At 36.9% G+C, this 14833-nt stretch overlaps 1 protein-coding gene across 15 annotated transcripts in view; it reads right to left on the bottom strand.

Moving 5' to 3' along the window:
• EIF4G3 (eukaryotic translation initiation factor 4 gamma 3) overlaps positions 1-14833 on the bottom strand; it is a 311606-nt gene that overhangs the window by 237038 nt on the left and 59735 nt on the right. The window lies entirely within an intron of this gene.

Here is a 14833-nt window from a genome sequence, read left to right as displayed (position 1 = left end):
TACAATAAATATAAATTATTGCCCTGACCAGTTTGGCTCAGTGGCTAAAGTGTCGGCCTGTATACTGAAGAGTCCCAGGTTCGATTCCGGTCAAGGGCATGTACCTTGGTTGCGGGGGTGTGCAGGAGGCAGCTGATCGATGTTTCTCTCTCATGGATGTTTCTAACTCTCTATCCCTCTCCCTTCCTTTTTCTGTAAAAAATATATTTTAACAAAAAAATAAATAATAAATTATTTACATACTAATTTCAATGCATTTTTAAATGAACGACTATGTAAACGCAGTAAACCCAAAATGAGAGAATCCTTCCTTCATTGTAACTAATTAATACTTCTCATACTATGTTCCTTTCTAATTCAATTAAAGAAGTTTGAAAGATAGAGGGGCAGCTGCAGATAATTTTATATGAATGATCACAAGTTGCAGAAGTCGGAAAGAATCATTAAAAGTGAAATTCTTTATATCTAAATAGCAACAGTTTACTGAGGTGAGAGAAAAAACAAAAAAAATGAAATCCTATGTTTTCGTCATTCAAAATTAATAACCCTATAACAGTCTCTTGACAGTTCTTTAAACTAGCCACATCAGACAACAGTTCAATGCACTGCCATCATCCTCCATGCATGAAGAAGTAATTTAAATGCCACAATGAGAAATAACAAAGCTAAAGCAGGTCATTAATAAACTGCTTCATCCAAACTATATATATGTTTGCAATGTAGAAACATAAGCCTAACAAGTTTCAGGATACAAGTTCTTGTCAATTATTTCAAAAATAAGATTACCCTTGGCTGAAATAAAACTTCCTTTGAATTATAGTTCTTCATGGTGGTCACATGAATAATGAAAAATATGAGGCCATTCTTTCTTCTGCAAAGCCAACTGCTATTGCTTTTTCTAGCTAAAGCTCTCTCACAAATGAGTTATTAGTACTATGGCCCAAAAGGTGAACCACACCACTTAAGAGAAGATTAGGGCTTCAGATTACTATTAGTTACTTTATTGGCAAACAATATTTAATTGTAAGATTTCTAAAGAGACAATCATGTATTTCGCCAACAGTCCAGTTAACAAACATTCTTTTTTCTTGGCAACAGATAAAGAACATTGATTTCATATGCTTCACTCTCTGAAAACGATCAATAGAATATTGTGTGGGACTGATAAATGAACTGTTTCTTGAAAGAACATTTGGATAAAAATAATTATTTTAAAACAAAAACACAGTCCTATAAAAAGAAAACTAAAAATAGAAGTCAGAAGATGTGAATCTAAAGCGTACTACAACATAACCACCCAGGTTATCTTTACTGTACATGTTATAGTACTCTGGTAAAATGCGGTTCAGCAAGATGAAGTAAGTTACCCAAGTTAACAAGGCTAAGTACCAGGCCAGGTCTCCCTGTATTCTAAAAACCGTGCTCTTCTATTACATCAGTGGGTACAAGGGCAGAAATACTATATGTAAAAAAAACACAAAAACCTGATCAAAATATAGTTGCCCTTATCTATAGGATAAAACTAAATTAGTATTTCATCTCATAAAAGAGTCAATGGAGTGTCTAAAACTGAAAAGTCCCAAATTCTTGGCCCAAGTTGAATCATCTTCGTAATGGCAAATGACTACTCACTATTACAGATGGGGAAGATAATGCAAAGAAAACAAGCTTACTTTACAGAGCAATTTTCTCCCTTTAATCTTAGTGGTTATGGCTGCACATCTTCATAAGTATGATAAAATCACTGAATTATACAATTGAATAGTGTAAATTATATGATATGTGAATTATATATTAATTTCAAAATAACAATATTTTAGTCATTTGCAACTTGGCTGGTAATCACCGTTTCTACTTAAAAAACCCACACAAATCAGTATGAAATAGGCACTGCTAGGCATTTCCTCCAAAAACAGGTCAATTCAAAGAAATTACATGCATGTAGAGTTCTTAGACTACAGCATACTTCCTCCTAATTCTGCCGACCCTTAAGCTTATTACCAGTTCTCACCAACCTCTGTATCTCAAGCATACATCACTGGACACTTATTTCCCTTTGAGCTCAGGGTAACAAACAGCTTCTCACAGCACCACTTAGAATTCAATCAATGAGCAGTGTAATATGCATGTGCTGTGCTCCAGAACACATTTTTATTTCTAAAACCTCATGACTGAACTACAGTAGCACAACCACTTGACACTTCTGGTTCAAATTGCTGAATTACATATCATTAGGAAATATAAGGAAAATCATTAACAAGATTAGACAAATAGTATGTAATAACTGAATTAAGACTAATTAGAAATATGAATGCAAAAAAATTCTAATTCTACACACTTTCTCTAAAAAATATTAACAAGACAACTTTCAGAATTAAATAAAACTTGAAGTTTAAAGAAAATTAAAGTACAACAGACTTTAAATGGATTATTTAAGTACTCACTATATACTCTACACATTAAATGTCAATTAGGCTGATAAAAAAATTTCAGCAACCAAATTTCATCAAAGAAATCCAGGATCTCTGGGGAGATTACATAATGATCTGAATGTTTCCTAATTATACCATGAAGGAAAGAAGGGACCAATTTTTATTTTTTAGGCACAGATGTCTACTGAAATTTCATGAATGATAAACTCTCCTGAGGAGAGTTTTAGATCAATGACAATCATAACTGACCTTGGGTTTGACTCGTAGTCAGTAACTCCTCAAAAGGTAGATTTTGACAAGTTAGAGAGCAAGTAGTGAAAGTCAAGAGTAATCTTCCTCCAACTCGCTGAAACACTTATGCTCCATTTACAACTCCCAGCTGAATGTTCCTAAACTTTGCCCCACTCCACTACAAGAAAAGCTATTATCCCAAAGCTCAGCATAAGCAATATTCTTAAAGTGACAGCCTCAAGTTATCACTGCATTTGTAAAAGGGAAAGTGAAAGTACAAACCCATTGCGCATACTGCTTTAGAGAAGACACAGGCAACTGATTTCAGGAAATGAAAACAAATGAATGAAAAATATTTTTTTCTGCAGTATGTCTTATTTAAGCTTTAGGGCAATATAGTAATGTCAGTCAATTTATGCCTTCTCCACTTTCTCCTCCTTTCTACATAGTTTTTGATAATGAAAAAGGGAAATGTATAACAAAAATAAGGGCAGAATTTCAAAACTATACCTTATTTCACAAAGATACTATACGTGACTTTTCAAAAGAAGCACTATTTAAAATACAGTTGCTTTGGAAATAGCTATAATCCCTTTAATATTATCAGTTCTGACCCATTAGGGATATGTCTTACAAAAATTAACTCAAAATGGATCAAAGACCTAAAGGTAGAGGCTAAAACTGTCAATTTTTAGTAGTAAACAGGATAAATCTGCATAATCTCAAATTTGGCAAGAGATTGTTAAATTTGTCATCAAAAGCAAAAGCAACAACAACAAAAAGATAAAGTGTACTTCAACAAAGTTAAAAACTTTTGTGCATCAAAAGACACCAAACCATTAAGAAAGCAAAGAAAACAAGTCACAGAATGGGGGGAAATATTTACAAATCATGTCTGGGACTTGTATGCAGAATATACAAAGATTTCTTACAACTGAATAATAAAAAACACAAAAATGCAATCTGTTCCATATCTGACAAAATTCTAAAAGATAGTGATTGATCTTTGCCACATCAGTGAATTTATACACAGAATTTCTCTCTGCTAATAAACTTCTTAATTCTGATTTAACTGTTCTCCCCAAGGTGAGCAGCTTCTCAGATTAACAGTTTTCACCTCAAAGTAGTTTACATGGAAAAGTATACAACAGAGGAAACTGTTTTTCTTATTTACATCAGACCAACTAGTGCCGTTAGCCAAATTAATTCACCCAACTGCCACATGCCAAAAGTCAGGTTACTGAAAATACTTGTTCCCACCATGCCAACTATCAAGGAGACTGATGGGGAAAAATCAATACCTTTTATTAGTACTACCTATCTCCAAAGCACCCCCCACCTAGTGTTTGAGTAAATCTAATTTCCCCTAAAGAATATGATCTGATGAATACCAATGGCAATATAAAATACCAACCATCACCACTTAGAAAACATAATTCTCTTCTTTCTATACTCATCATTCTTAATATCAAAGTACACTGGAAACATTTTCGTCACTCCATCTACTTACAAATTCACAACCAATAAAAACTGCAAAGTATTCTACAAGTTCATCTCACTGCTCCTCCACACACACACCCAGAGCCACCTCCGAAGAACTTATTAGAGCAGCGGTTCTCAACCTGCGGGTCGCGACCCCTTTGGGGGGTCGAACGGCCCTTTCACAGGGGTCGCCTAAGACCATCGGAAAACACATATATAATTACATATTGTTTTTGTAATTAATCACTATGCTTTAATTATGTTCAATTTGTAACAATGAAATTGGGGATCACCACAACATGAGGAACTGTATTAAAGGGTCGCTGCATTAGGAAGGTTGAGAACCACTGGTCTTAGGCGACCCCTGTGAAAGGGTCGTTCGACCCCCCAAAGGGGTCGCGACCCACATGTTGAGAACCGCTGCTCTAGATGATGCTCAAGAGTTACTAGCTATAACTAATTAAGAATGTTACACATATGGTTTCTTCATTTATTGGGAAAAAAATAAAAGTTGCATACAATTCTAAATATATGATAGGCCTCAAAAATGTTAATTATATACCAGTAAAAGTTAAAATTCAGCTTGTATACAGTTCTAAAACTATAAAGCCTGAGTTAAATCTAAAACCCAGTTCTCTATTAAAATTTATTTCTACCCTGGCGGGTGACTCAGTTGCTTGGAGCATTGTCCCATAGACCAAAAGGCTGTGGGTTCGATTCCCAGTTAGGGCATGTTGTTGTTAATTCCCACCCAAGGATTTTTCCATAGATTTTTAGAGAGAGTAGAATGGAGGGGGATAGACAGAGAGAGAGAAGCATTGATGTGAGAGACACACATCAATTGGCTGCCTTCTTCACTCACCCTGACAGGGGACTGGGGGCCAGGGATGGAGCCTGCAACCAAAGTACATGCCCTTGACTAGAATCAAACCTTCAACCCTTCAGTCCTCAGGCTGATTCTCAATCTACTGAGCCAAACAAACCAGTCAGGGCTGGTGTTACATTTTTTTAAAAAGCCACTAGTTCTGCCCAGCTGCATGGCTCAGTGGTTGAGCACTGACCTATGAACCCGGTCAGGACATATGCCCGGGTTGTGAGCTCGATCCCCAGTATGGGGCGTGCAGGAGACACCCGATTAATGATTCTCACTCATTATTAATGTTCCTATCTCTCCCTCTCTCTTCCTCTCGGAAATCAATTAAAATGTATTAAATAAATAAATAAATAAATAAATAAATAAATAAATAAATAAATAAATAAAGTGCCATTCGTTCTGTAAGAAACTCACTCATACAAGTGGTTTCCATTAAAACCATTACTGAACAATTACTGAATAGAAGTACTTTACGTGTGCCTCCCATTCCATCGCACATAATATAGAAAGGTGTATACACAAGGGTCAAGTTTTAATTAAATGAGTAATTTTTACTGTTTCAAAGATATTTAAGTGAAACTGGTGCTTTTTTTTTTTTTTAAAGAATGCAGATTGGTGAATAACACATTCATTACTAGTATAGTTTGGTACTTAATTCATGCTAAGGTACCAGCAGTTTGACCCACCATTGATTCTGCACCATCAGTGAAAATGTCAATAAAGTGAAAAAGGCATAAAATGTCTTAGAACAATTATTAAAATAGTTCTGATCTCTGCCTCTAAATGGTATGCTACCCTAAGAAAGCCATGCTCTCTCACAGGAACCCTGATGCCAGGATTAGAATTTTCATTGCCAAAATCTAGAATATTCCTAGTACAGAGCAAATACAGGTAAACAGACCAGAAGCACAATGCTCTAAATACGGGTACCAGAGAATCTCATAAATGTACTTATGTTAAATTAATAGAAAAAGGGTCATCAAATGAGGTCATGAAAAAAATCCAAAGAGCTTTTCATTCACACTGACAGAGAACTACTATGCATTTGAAAAATGATATATAATCATTAATGTGCTTTCTGAAAAAAGAACTAGTCTGTATTATGGGTTACATTCCTTTAACCCATGTTTAGTAAAATTCAAAAATTAATGTAGCAAGAGCAGCCTTCTCTACTATTTCCCCACTGCAGCCATTCCATCTGGGCCTCAACTCACAGTCATGTAATTAATTCTCCTTCACTTCATTCTTAGAATCTTACACTCAGGCCCATCCAACAAGGCTCATCAGTGTAGGTAAAACCATTAGAAAAAATAAAAACTCCTTATCTTCCTTTTTTCCAACCCTTTTTTTCCTTTTCTTTAGTTTCAGGTTTCAGTAGCTAAGCACCCACCTCATGACACCTCTGTCTGAAATGGGCACAGCAACTATGACAAACTGAGCCAGTGACACCAATACAGTCCAAGGGCTCAAGTTGAATCCAACACACCCCAACCAAGTCCTTTAATCTATAAACTAGAATCAATAATTCCAGCCAACACCTACGTTTCAAAAAACTTGAAAATACTTCAGCTTAAAGGAGTTCATCACCACCAAACCAGCATTATATGAAATGCTGAAAGGGATTCTTTAAGAAGAGGAAGAAGAAAAAGGAACTCTTACCATTTGCCACAGCATGGATGGAACTGGAGAGCGGATAAATACCACAGGATCCCACTCATTTGTGGAATATAATGAACAACATAAACTGATGAACAAGGACTGATCCAGAGACGGAGAGGCATTGATTGGACTGTCTGGCTTTGGAGGGAGGGTAGGTGAGGGTGGGGGCAAGGGGGAAAGATCAACCAAAGGACTTACATGCAGGCATATAGGCCTAACCAATGGACACGGACAACAGGGGGGGGGGGTGAGTGCATGAGCGGGGGGGGGGGGGTAGAGGGTAACGTGGGGACAAGGACACATATGTAATATCTTAGTCAATAAAAATATATTTAAAAAAAAAGAAAACTCAAAAAAAAGAAAATACTTCAGCTTGAAGGCCAGAAGACTTAAACTGAAACAGATCAATTTTGCACTGTTAAAGAGGCTTATTATAACAGTTCTAGAAAACATTAAACTCCAGAGACAGTTTATTCACATCACCAATCTAGAGTACAAATTTGATTTTAGCATTTCAGTTCTTCCACTTACTACCTGTGCAATTTCTGGGGGAGTTACATTTAACATCTCTAAGCATGTTCCTTCACCTATAAAATAAGGACAATAATAGCACCTACTTTGAAGTTGATATACAGTTTAAAGAATTTATTTAAGGCATTTAACCCAGTATTTTACACTCGAGTACAATAAATGACTGCTAATATTAAGACCTCTAAGTGAAATTTATCTTTTTAGTATAAAGGTCAAATAAGGTACCAAAAGCAGCTGAACCAATGACAAAATAACAGAAAATTTCCCTCATATTTCAATCACATATTCATATACTAACTTATATAATAACTATAAATAAATTTTCACCATGTTGTATGTTATATTCTCTTCTTACAATATATGACAACGGAGTTCTAGCATCTAAAAATTTAGTAGCCCTGGCCAGTGTGGCTCAGTTGGCTGAGCATCACCCCATGCACCTAGAAGTCGCCGGTTCAATTCCAGCTCAGGGCACATTCCTGGGTTGTGGGTTCGATCCCCAGTGGGGGGAGGGGGTGCAGGAGGCAGCCAATCGGTATTTCTCTCTCATCGATGTTTCTATTTCTCTCTCCTTCTCACTTCCTCTCTCTCTCTAAAATCAGTAAGAATATATTTTTTAAATAAATAAATAATAAAATAAAAATTTAGTGCAGTCATGTGCCACTTAATGACAGGGGGAAATGTGCCATTCGGCGATTTCATCATTATGTGAACACCATCGTGCACTTACACAAACTTAGAAGGTATAGCCTACACACCTAGGCTATGTGGTATAACCTATTGCTTTTAGGCTACAAATCTCAATAGCGTGTTATTATACTACAACCATAATACAATGGTTAAGTATTTGTGTATCTAAACATAACCACACATGGGAAAGGTACAGTAAAAATACATTTTAAAATGTTTTTAAAATGGTATGCCTTTGTAGGGCACTTACCATGAATGGAGCTTGCAGGACTGGGAGTTGCTTTGGAAAGTCAGTAAATAAGAGGTAAGTGAGTGTGAAGACCTAGGACATTACTGGATACTACTGCAGACTTTATAAACTCTGTACATTTAGGGTACACTAAACTTATTTTTTAAAATAATCACTTTTCAATAATAAACCTTAATTTAACATAATATTTTTACTTCATAAGCTTTAAAAATTTTTGAAACTTTTGACTTAATAAAAATAGTTTTATCTGGTGACCATCAATTTGTTCCTATAGCCTTGTAGTATAGTTTATCAGGTAGCATGTTACCTTCAACTTTGTTCTTCCTTTCCATTTTTCAAATTATTTTAAATAATTTTTATTGATTTTAAGCGAGACGGAGAGAGGGAAAGAGAGTAGAAGGGAGAGGGAGAGAGAGAAAAACAGCTATGTGAGAGTGGAACATCAACCGGCTGCCTCCTGCTTCTTACACATCCCCACTGGGAATCGAGCCCAAAACCCATGTATGTGCCCTGACCAGGAATTGAAACCAACCACCTTTTTGTGCATGGGACAACGCCCAGCCAAACCACACCAGCCAAGACTTGACTCTTTTGATAACACTTAGCTTAAAACACAAACACATTGTACTGCTATACAAAAAATATTTTCTTTATATCCTTATTCTATAAGCTTTTTTCTATTTTTAAATTATTTTTTGCTTTTTATTTATATTTTTAATCTTCACATGAGGATATTTCTTCGGGGTTTTTTTTTGTTTGTTTTTTTTAGAGAGAGTGGGAGAGGAAAAGACAGAAACATCGATGTGACAAACACATTGATTGGTTGTCTCCTGCAAGTGCCCCAACCAGGACCAGGGCCAGGGCGGCGCCTGCAACTGAGATACATGCCCTTGACCAGAATCGAACCCGGGACCTTTTAGTCCACAAGCCAACACTCTATCCACTGAGCCAAATCGGGTAGGGCTGCTTTTTAAACTTCTAGATTTTTGCAGCCTCCTCATCCTCAGAAAATCCTATGAAGTCATGGACAAACCTCCTGAATGTATTCTGTCAGATGCCATGCAGGTACTCCTTGGTGACATCATCTCCAAGCCCAAGCAAGGTCCTGGATGCAGCCATAGATGTTTATAATCCTTCCAGAATTGCATCAATGTTTTCCTCAGTTTCAGCAATGGCGTGGGCAAAGGTCCTCCTCATGTAGTAGGCCTTAAGAGCTGCTCTAACTTCTTGATACATTGTTTGATCAAAGAGATGGTGTCGGAAGGGAGAAACACTTTGATATTGGGTTGAAGATCACCAATAAAAGGAGGATGTCCAGGAGCATTATCAATATTAAATGATGTGCTCTTTTCCAAAGTACTTCTCCACATTGCTGGCAAAGCAATTCAGGACATCTTGGAAGTGGAGCTGAGCCATCCATGTCTTCTTATTGCTCCTATACTACACTAAAGAGTGTGTGCTTATTGATATGTGTGAAGGCCCAGGGATTTTCACCGTGCCAAATCACAAAGGTTTTTAATTTGTAGTATACAATACTGCCCCCCAAGCAAGACTGTGATCCTGTCCTTAAAAGCCTTGAAACCCAGCAATGATTTGACCTCCTTATAGATGAAAGTCCCTTTAAGCATCCATTTCCAGAACAGGGAGGTTTAATTCATACTGAGTATTTACTCTGACAAGTAATTTTCCTCCATGATCACCTTATCTAGAGTTTCCAAACTTCAGCTGCCTTCATTTCAGAACTCACCTCCACATTAAGTAAGGAATAATGATTCTTGAATCATTTAAACCATCCAGGGCTAGCAGTAAGTTCAACTTCCTGGTGTGGTCCAGCCTTTTCTTTAAACATGTAAACAAAGGGGGTGGGGGGAGGTAGAACATGGTAAAGGGGCCATAAATGGTGACAGGAGACCTGACTTTGGGTGGTGAACATACAATGCAAATAGAATTTTATACCTGAAACCTATATAAATGTATTAACCAATGTCCCACAATAAATTCAATAAAAAAATTTTTTTGAATGCAAACAAACTTTTTGCTTTGGCCAGCATTGTCATGGTGCAAGGAGGGATATACTTCTGTGTCTGGTCTTCAATCCAACCCAAGTCATTTCTCCATGTCTGATATAGGCTCTTCTCAAAATTAGTCTCATTGCCTTCATTCTTGTTCTTCAAGATCATAGCTATGGTAGAATGAGACAAGCCTGACTCACCAGCAATAACCGACACTGATTTTCCACCTTTGTAGTTCTTACTTTTATTTTTGTTTCCAAGCCAATCACTCAACATGGCCCTTATTGGCAACATTAGCAATGAATGGATTTTGTACACTTAGGGGTCATGATGAACAAAACATGAGCTTAAATCAAGCACAAGAGAAAATAATGCAATCAAGAGACAGTGGACAGCCCAGCCAGTGTGTCACAGTTCGATTCTCGGTCAGGGCACATGCCGGGTTGTGGGCTTGATCCCAGCGGGGGGCGTGCGGGAGGCAGCCAACTGATTCTCTCTCATCACTGATGTTTCTATCTCTCCCCCCCGCCCCCACTCCCCTCTCTCCGCTTACTTTCAGAAATAGATATATATAGTTTTTTAAAAAGAGGCGCAGTATATACAATGTGTGTGAGGCTGCTGATGGCATACACGGCATACTGTTTTGCAACAAACTTCTTTTTCTAAGTAGAAAAAGTACACTCTAAAACAGGTGGGGAATCTTTTTTTTTTTCAGGGGCCATTTGGATATTTATAACATCATTCGCAGACCATACAAAATTATCAACTTAAAAATTAGCGTGCTATATTTGGTCAAATATCTAATTAACTCACCCCTAATGCCTTGGCAGGGCCAGACCAAATGATTTTGCAGTCTTATAGAGCCCGCAGGCTGGCCATTTCCCACCCCTGCTTTAAAATAACAGTAAACAGTATAGTGTAGTAAATATATACATCAATAGCATTTCTTATCATTAAATATTATGTACTGTACAAACTGTGTGTGCTATACTTTTCTATGACTAGTAGTACAGCAGGTTTGTTTACACCACAAACATGTGAGTAATGCACTGCACTACAGCCTTGTGAGGACTACAATATCACCAGATGATAGGAATTTTTCATCTCCATTATAACCCTCCAGGGCCACCGCCACATATGTGATCTATCATTGGCTGAAATTCAGCACATGATTGTATATACTTGTTTAATACTGAGGTTATTAAATAGAACTTAAAATCACAAATACTTTCCAGGAGACTCTGTAGTGTCAAGGATAATGCACTGTGTGGCACAATAGGTTTACCTTAACAAATGACTAGTCTAGGAGGAAAATTTGTTAACAGATGATGGAATAAAAAAATCATAAACTTTCACAAGACACAGATAAAGACTTTTAGGGTCCTCCAAATCTCTCTTAAGAATACAAATACAGCCCTGACTGGTTTGGCTCAGTGGATAGAGCATCGGCCTGCAGACTGAAGGGTCCCGGGTTCGATTCCAGTTGGGGCATGTGCCTTGGTTGCAGGCACATCCCTAGTGGGAGGTGTGCAGGAGGCAGCTGATCGATGTTTCTCTCTCATCGATGTTTCTGACTCTCTGTCCCTCTCCCTTCCTCTCTGTGGAGGATCAATAAAATATATTAAAAAAAAAAAAAAAAGAATACAAATACAGTCCTAACCTGTTTGGCTCAGTGGATAGAGCGTCGGCCTGTGGACTCAAGGGTCCCAGGTTCGATTCCGGTCAAGGGCATGTACCGTATTTGCAGGCACATACCCAGTAGGGGGTGTACAGGAGGCAGCTGATCGATGTTTCTCTCTCATCGATGTTTCTAACTATCTCCCTTCCTCTCTGTAAAAAATCAATAAAATATATTTATTTTTTTTAAAAAAGAATACAAATACAACAAAGGTGGGTGGTATGTGCAGTAGTGTTTGTTATGTTATTCTCTATAATTTCTATATGCATAAAATATTTCATTACAAGATAAATCAACTATGTAAAAAAAACCACCCAGAACTCTTGAGTAGTGAAAAATTTTTAAAATTGTAAAATACGCCAAAACCGGTTTGGCTCAGTGGATAGAGCGTCGGCCTGTGGACTGAAAGGTCCCAGGTTCGATTCCGGTCAAGGGCACGTACCTGGGTTGCGGGCACATCCCCAGTAGGGGATGTGCAGGAGGCAGCTGATTGATGTTTCTCTCTCATCAATGTTTCTAGCTCTCTCTCTCCCTTCCTCTCTGTAAAAAATCAATAAAATATATTTTTTAAAAAAAATTGTAAAATACAGTCCAGCTATGATAGTTTACATATGTAAATATAGCATGTTTTTAAAAATAACTTTTGCTTATTTAGCTTGATGGTTTATTTCTATATAAGCAACATATAGGACAAAGGCCAACACTATTAACTTTTGTCTGTTAAGTGAGGCAAAAGGCATTCTTTGAATAATCCACATAACTGTCTAAATTCTCCACTTTATATTATCTAGTAACACAAAAACATAGAATAATTTAAAAACCATTTGACACTGGTGAAAAGAATCTTGTCTGTTTTCATTATGAATATCACCAACAATGAGTTAGATGGGATACAGCCATAAGAGAAGGAAATAAAGTTCATTTTTACTTTACTTTTTAAATGACAAATAATTTCAACAAGATCAGGTCTTGCACTATGGCACTTAGATGTAACAGGGCATACTTACTTTATCAAAAAACACAAGAGGAAAGTAAGCTTCTTTTCACTTTTCATTAAAAAAACTTGGAATGTTCTTTTGCAACTGTTTGTTTTTAGGTAAGGAGGTAAAATTTTAAAAAAGATACTGTTGCTGCTGCAAAGTATGAACAATGAGACTGGGGGTGGTGAAAGAGAAAGAGCTAGTGCGAGCCCTAACAAAGGCCGAGCACACTGGCTATGGCTTAACCCTGAGTATGAAAGCACTCTTTGTCTTTCTGGTCAATGCAAGGCCATTGAATGTCCCAGTATATAGGTTTGTTTTTTTTTTTAAGACAGGAGAAGAGAGGGGATGGGGGAGTTCTGCCTCTTTAGGGGATATCTCCTCAGCTGCCTGGATACATTAAAGACGAAGATGGCAAGGACACAGAAAAGCTTTCCTAGCATGCAGCTACCCAGGCTTTGTCTATTAAACACAGGCCAGCAAAAGGACTCCTGTACCCTGCTAACACTACAACTCATTTTACTAATAAACAAAATTCCAGAATTGCATTTCTTTTTCACATTGACCCTTTCAATCTAGTTCATTCAGAAAACTACAGAGATAATGAAGTCTTTTGGCTTCCAATTTGGACTCCAGAAATTATAAACCCGCCCCCTTTGTATCAGTAAAGTTTAATTTAAAAACACATTTCACTTTTTGTTCACCTGTTTTTCAAAAGGCCAGTAACCTAAGGAGATTTTCTAATTAAGGCAACAACAGTTTAATGTTTAACATAGGTTCACAATAGAGACCTCACATTTCAGTACAATATCAGGGTGTGGATCATAAGCATTTTCCTCACGGCCATAATTTCACCAACAAAAGGAAAGTTAGTGAAAGAAGTTGTCATAGTTTAATTAATTTGATTGATATCTCACCGTATAATTATCTTTGGAGATACAGTTGGCATGAGACATCATTTCCTTTCAGGTTCTAAACAAAGAAAAGACTCATTCTCTAATATTAAGAATAAAAATTAAAATGTCAATTTGCCTGCCGAAACCGGTTTGGCTCAGTGGATAGAGCGTCGGCCTGCGGACTGAGGGGTCCCGGGTTCGATTCCGGTCAGGGGCATGTGCCTGGGTTGCGGGCATATCCCCGGTGGGGGATGTGCAGGAGGCGGCTGATCGATGTTTCTCTCTCATCGATGTTTCTGACTCTCTATCTCTCTCCCTTCCTCTCTGTGAAAAATCAATAAAATATATTTAAAAAAAAAAAAAAAAAAATGTCAATTTGCCTTAAAAATACACACACACACACACACACAAACACACATACAAAGAAAGTTACTATGTCTTATTAGAAATGTTCATTTCAAAATCCCACCCCATGACTAAGATTTTATATATGCATATGACTGACATTATGCAGCACTATATTAGAACTCATTTATAAGACAACTCAGACTACAAATGCACTTTATTAAAGTTTATTCTAATGGTTATGTAGATATCATTTAACAAGAAATTTGGCCTTAACACTACTTTAAGAATTAATGAATTCCATCTTCTGAGTTGAAATGAGTATGGAATTGTAAAATAAGAAATTTGGAAAAGTCCTGGGAGGTAATCTTATAAAAATGAATGTCGAACTAAGTAAAGAGGAAAAAAAGATTCAGAAATTAAGGAACATGCTGAAGGTCACACAGCTAAATTTCCTTTATAATGGCAGTAGAGAATAAAAAGCCAAATCCACATACAGTTTGCAACCTCATTTTTATTAGGTCATGATTTGCAAATAAATCTTCTACTAGTCCCAAAGGGCCTCTAAACAATTTTCTGAAAATCATACTGATTTCTGAAATGAAGTGGTATTTCAGTGAGAATAAAGAAATGTAATAAAAACAAGGAACGACAGCTAAATTTATTAGGTAAATAAAAGGAAGAAGTAAATATTATATACGTTTTTTTTTAAATCATCACTCAAGGATATTGTTTCCATTGTTCAGAGGGGGGGTGGGGGGGGTAGGAGGAGA

This window comes from Myotis daubentonii, chromosome 3 (assembly GCF_963259705.1).
Source record: "Myotis daubentonii chromosome 3, mMyoDau2.1, whole genome shotgun sequence".
NCBI classification, from domain to species: Eukaryota; Metazoa; Chordata; class Mammalia; order Chiroptera; family Vespertilionidae; genus Myotis; species Myotis daubentonii.
The sequence above is the reverse complement of the archived record's forward strand: the minus strand, read 5'-3'. Positions and strand labels throughout refer to the sequence as shown.